This window comes from Corvus moneduloides, chromosome 1, assembly GCF_009650955.1.
Source record: "Corvus moneduloides isolate bCorMon1 chromosome 1, bCorMon1.pri, whole genome shotgun sequence".
NCBI classification, from domain to species: domain Eukaryota; kingdom Metazoa; phylum Chordata; class Aves; order Passeriformes; family Corvidae; genus Corvus; species Corvus moneduloides.
In genome coordinates this window covers 37,486,704-37,492,703 of record NC_045476.1, presented here as the reverse complement: position 1 = coordinate 37,492,703, position 6,000 = coordinate 37,486,704, and positions in this window count along the sequence as shown.

Here is a 6,000-nt window from a genome sequence, read left to right as displayed (position 1 = left end):
CAGTAGCTCCTTATCTCTCAGTCTCAGAGTATGTCTACACTGTGAAATTCCCGGCACACTGCTTACCAGCTGGGGTTCACATTTAACCTCTGTTGCAGCCACTCCCTATTTGAATACTATAAAAGAGGAAAGCAGACTCCCAAAGTGAAAGACAAGACCAATTTGACTCACTTTCTTCCGCTTCCACTGTTACAGAATTTGCAAAAACAGGATGAAGATCCACAGCCTGTTCCTTGGCTTTCCAGGCACTTGTAGGCACACTGAACTTTTGAAAAATGGTGTGATCTCCAGCAGCCAAGGACTTGTGTCATCAGTATGAGAGGGATGGAGCAAACACAAACAATTAAGTTTTGTCAGATACTTCAGAGCATTCTCAGACATGGCATAAATTCACAGCTCTAAGAAGATGAAATATTCATGTAGGTACAATTACAAGAGATTTCATTATTTATCATGTCCAGTCATTCATATCCTGTTACAGAAAAAAGAATAATTTTACTATTTAATCCAGGCAAATCCCAAATTAAACAGAGCAAAATGCCTGTGTGGAAGGGAGAGCAACAAATCTTGCTTTAGCTGAACTTTACGCTTGCCCCGGTATCTTCTCTTGACTCCAGCCTACTACAGAGTGTTTGATCCAGTAACAACTGACTTGGGTAACTCAGAATGATGCCTCAGAATATTGTTTGATAAAATGTTACTGGTTTCTAGATAAGAACCTAAAATTCTCAGTGAGAGAGCTATTTTCCATACGGCAATTGCAAAGGAAGCAGTCTGCAGCAACCAGAAAGAGTAGAGAGCCACATGAAGTCAGCATTGTGTTCTTTCAAGCACATGAACAATGTCATGCAAAAGGACAAGGGTTCCTTTCAAATTTTTTCCTTCTCAGAAGTGACAGACAGATGTCTTCTATAGCTTGGAATCTACAGTCCTTACCCAGCTCCTATCTATGGACTTTATCTCAAGGCCAGGAAGCCAAGATTATATTTTGAAGCACAGTAGGAGATGGAAACTCAAATGGCAGAGGTTGTGCAAATTCCTATGTGCAGAAGTTGTGTACAGCCTGGATGTGGCAGTGATACCCATTCTTCTGAAGCTTTGACTAACAAGTAGTTCCAGGCATATTAAGCTAAGGATGGAGAGCACAGTCGGTGCTATGTTCAGTGATCTGTACCAGGGACAAAGCAGATTACTAAGTGATTGACAGAAAATAACTATGCAAGATTGAAAGAAGATAATTCAACACTTTCCTGTGAGAAAAAGATGAGCCCCACATGGGTTCATCATCCTTGGGCTAGCAAGAAAAACAAAACTCATCTATAAAGATCTTCCTTCATTTTTCTCCACTTAATACATCCACTGTGTTAGATAATCATATCAATGTATGCAATATTTTCCCTCTAAGTAGCCTGCTTTTAATAAAGTTAAGAAACAAGTCAAAGAAGTATGAAAAATACTAAAAATAAAACAAACATGATATTTGATTTTGTAAAAGGCAGGGGGGAAATAAGACCTCTCCATCAAAGAGCTGTGTGAAAATGCACTAGTACCACTGTGAGCATGCATGATCTAGAGATTCTCTCCTGTGGCTCACGGCCCCATATTCAGAGGTGCTCAAATCTTTCCAGGGACTCCTGCAAGAGTTACAGCTTTCAGTGGCCTTACAAGAAATGTGCATGAGTGGATACACCTTGCTGAGTAAGGTCTTACAGACAAGTAGCTGACTAGGACATATGATTCTGTTTGTCAATAAAAGGGCATAACAAAAACAACTATCGATTCTCTGCCCCGTTACTCAGCAGTATATTAGACAGAATGCCTAATGCATGATACTATGTACACCATATCTATCTTCCCAAGGAGTTATGACTACTAGGAGGGTGTTTTTCAGTTTCTTGTGTCTATGGGTCTGTCTTCTGAATATTGAATGTTTGTTTCCTTGAATGATTTTGTACCTGGAAGAAAACATCCTAAATCCATCTTAACAATAATTGTCCCCAGGGACAGGGAAGAACAGATACAGCTAAAAGCCCAGCAAAACTTTTACAATAGCAAACAATGATGGACTGCAGTATTATCCCTAACATAAGCACACAACAGGGTTAATAATGTCCTACACTTTTTCTGGTATTCTGGTTTTCTGGCTAAGGCATAAAGCGGAGATAACCCTATTTTCAACACTAAAACTGTTATTCCACTGTGTAAACCATTTCAGAGACAATGTAGCCACACTGCAAAAATCTTACTCACTTTTGGAATACCTGTTATTAACACTCAAGGTTTGTGTGCAGCTTCTCATGAAGTATGCTGAAACCTTGTCAGCATTTAAAACACCTCCAAATTTAAGAATGCCTACAGAGGCAGTGATTTAGGTTAGATCTGTTTGTAATTTTTTACAATGTGATAAATCAAATCAGGCAAAAATTTTCAAGAATGAAGATTTAGAAGCCTCGGATCAATCTTCGCTTTACCATCAGCATCAGAGCTTCAGCATGTCTACATCACTGCAACAAACAGTTTGTGGGCCCCTACTTCACTAGTGCATTCTTTAAAATTACTTACTCTAGCCACATTGCAGCAGGCCTCAACAAGGCAAACTATTAATAGCAGTAAAGTCCAGCTGAGGATTTTTCCTTTTGTTTTGAACAAGATACTTAGTGCCAGACACTGCAGAGGCTGTCTACTCAGTCCAAGTGGAGTCTCATTTGGAGTACTGTGTCTAGTTCTGGGCTCCTTAGCACAGGAAAGACAAGAAGCTACTGGAGAGGGTCCAGCAGAGGATGACTAGGGGGCTGGAGCATCACTCTTACAAGGAGAGACTGTGGGAGCTGGGTCTGTTCAGCCTGGAGAAGAGCAGACTGAGATGAGATCTCATTTATGCATATAAATATCTTAGAGGGGAGTGCCAAGAAGATGGTATCAGACTTCTTTCAGTGGTGCCCAGCAACAGGACGAGGAGCAGTGGACATGAACTAAACCACAAGAAGTTTCACCCCAACATGAGGAAAAACTTCTTTACATTGAGAATGGCAGAGCACTGAATAGGCTGCCCAGGGAGGGCGTGGAATCTCCCTTTCTGGAAACATTCAAAACCCTCCTGGATGTGTTCCTGTGCCACCTGCTCAAGGTGACCCTGCCTTGACAGAGGGGTTGGACCAGATATCTCCAGAGGTCCCTTCCAACCCTAAAAATTCTGTGAAACAGCAACAAAAGCTCTTGCTAAGCTCTCAATTCTACAACCCTTTCCCAGTGCATTTGAATATGAAGTAGCTTGTACTCTCAGTGAAAACAAAAATCAATTTCGGCATGGAAAAAACATATATACCAGTGTTTAGTTTAAGATGAAAAAAGAAAAGGATGAGGAAAGAATCAGCGGCAAGAGTACTCTCATGGACTGAAAACATGGTGCCAAGGAAACCTCCATTACCGCCTTCCTGACCTCCCACACACATATGTATATAGATCACTTAGCCTTAATGAACAATTGCAATTTGCCAGTGTTCTAAAGGAGCATGATTTGGCCCTTAATCAAAGTACGGTCAAATCTTACATGCAAGTTATGTTAGAAATACCAAAAAAAGAGTGTAGCATGAAATCTGACTACTCCACGCTCCATAACACAGTCTGGAAAGATCTGTGGTTGCCGCTATCCTGACAAGGAAGGTGGTACAGAAGGCGGCAGTCACACTGCTCTGGTGGTCAACTCCATAGAGGAACAGCACACAGACTTTTGTCAGGCTCTTTTTCCTCTCTTGGTGGAAAGCTCCTGTGGACATATTTCACAGATATAAGAAAAATATAACTCTCCTGAACTGTAGCATTGCTGAAGAACTGTAACATGTTTGAGCTATGCTTGGGGGCTTGGACTGGAACACTGTTCAGTGTTGAATATCACAGTCAAGGAAAGCAATATAAAAATAATGAAAATCAAGGTAGATCATAAATAATAAATTTGTACCAAAAAACCCCTAAATTTTGTCTTTCTAGCAGGAGAATGATTGTCATGAAACATGATCAGTTGAATTTCTGTTAGTCTTATGAGAAGTTCTTTGCTTTTTGTTTTGGTTAGCAATGAAAATATAAACAGCTGAATAAAAATTCACCAGATAAATAAATATTCAGGACGTTTTCTTGCTTACAAGTACAAAAAATAAATACATGAAGATCTACATTTCGATTTTATTATGCAGTTCTAGCAATTATATTAATAGCATTATTTAAAGATTAAAGGATTTTCTTTGAAACGATTCAGGATAGTGACTCAAACTTCTAAGAGTGAATAGTTTTTTTTAGACAAAACCAACAAACCAACCTGAGCTTATCTCTCTGTTCTGTTAAAATATATCTGAAGCATTAGACATTCATTAATGTGAAGTGTGGGCTTTTTGTTCACTACTGTCCTACGACATGGTGACTGACTCTACTTCAAAATGTTTTGATCAAAGAGTTCATCATTGTATTATTTATGGCTGGAGACGATAGACTTCTTTCTGATACACAAGTAACCCACTTGAAATCTTTGCTCCTCACCGAGCCTAAAGAGATTTAACACAATTTTCCTGGAAATAAGGATCTGAGAGCACATTGTTCATGACCTGAACTCTTCTATGAGGATGTCACACAATGCCAGCCCAACTACTGCAGTCGGTGGCATGTTCAACAAGAGCATCATTAGATCCAGCACTACACTGGCATGGATGAGAATTTCAGATATGGGTTATCCTCACCAAGCAGCCAGCAACCACTTACCAGACCCTACGTACATCCAAACAGTGGATGCTCTATTGTACTGCCAGAACAAGAGGACAATGTGTACAGCTCTTAGGATGTTGATGGTTATGAGGCATCTGCGTTGCTGTCCTCCCACTGGCATTATCTTCCAAAGAACTGCATCCTGACGCTGGGAACCGCAGCAATCATGTCAGCAGCCATGCGTAGAGCATGTCACTGAATCCCAAAAAATGAAGTACAGAACGTACATCACCATGCAGGCAACCACCACCATCAATCAGACCAGGACAAAGGCACGATGGCTACACTAGAGGACACCCAGTCTGCTTCTCTTGAACACAAATTGCAGCAGGTTCCTGACACCCTTGGCTCAGCTCAACTCCAGCAGGCTGCTCCTAATGGTAAGCAGTGTATATCAAGGTTTGTCTGCTTCCAGAGAATCATTCCCCTTAGACTTAATTGTTCTGTCTGGATGATAATTCTTGTCTATTCTAGATTCATAGGATCATTAAGGTTGAAAAAGATCATCAAGGAATACATCAATATGTGTTCTTAGTCCCCAGTGCTTTCAAAATACATTTATACCTAATAATTTAGAAAAAAAAAAATCTCAGTTTAGAAGTGTTTCATCTGCTTTTTTCTGGGAAGGCTCACCCACTAAGGGACAGCAGGGAGATTTTTAAAGAGCTCTGAGTTAACTGTTTCCTTTTCCTCAGCATTTGAAGATATTGGACAGGTTGAAGCAATTTGACTCCCTGGAGGCTATAATTATGGTATGGTGGTCACAGAGGTAGGTGTTTCTGAGCATGGTAATACCAGGCAACAAATAAATAAATGTTGGACATGGCACACAACACATAACCCTCCTTCACTACATCCAAGAGATATTGCTGGGAAATCAGTATTAGAGCAGCCTTGTCAAAAGTGGGGAATATTGGCTTCATCCAGTAGGCAATTTCTAGGACTTCTAAGTATCTTCTTTACAGCACTTTTATATCAAATTCCTTTCTTCACCTCACTGCAAAGTAATCAGTGTCAAAATAACACTGTTATTTTTTTATTCCATTCTAGTCAATTGAAACAACTATGTAGCATTTACACCTTCCATGGATGTTTCTGGCATTTCTATTTAAGTAGGAATCGTCAGAAAAACAATTCACATTTTGCATGCAGGTTGATTCAATTTGCTTCCACATTATGAAGTATAATTTAACAGCAGAAGTGACATAACAAGACTTCAGCTGTCCTATCTACTTACATATCAAACAG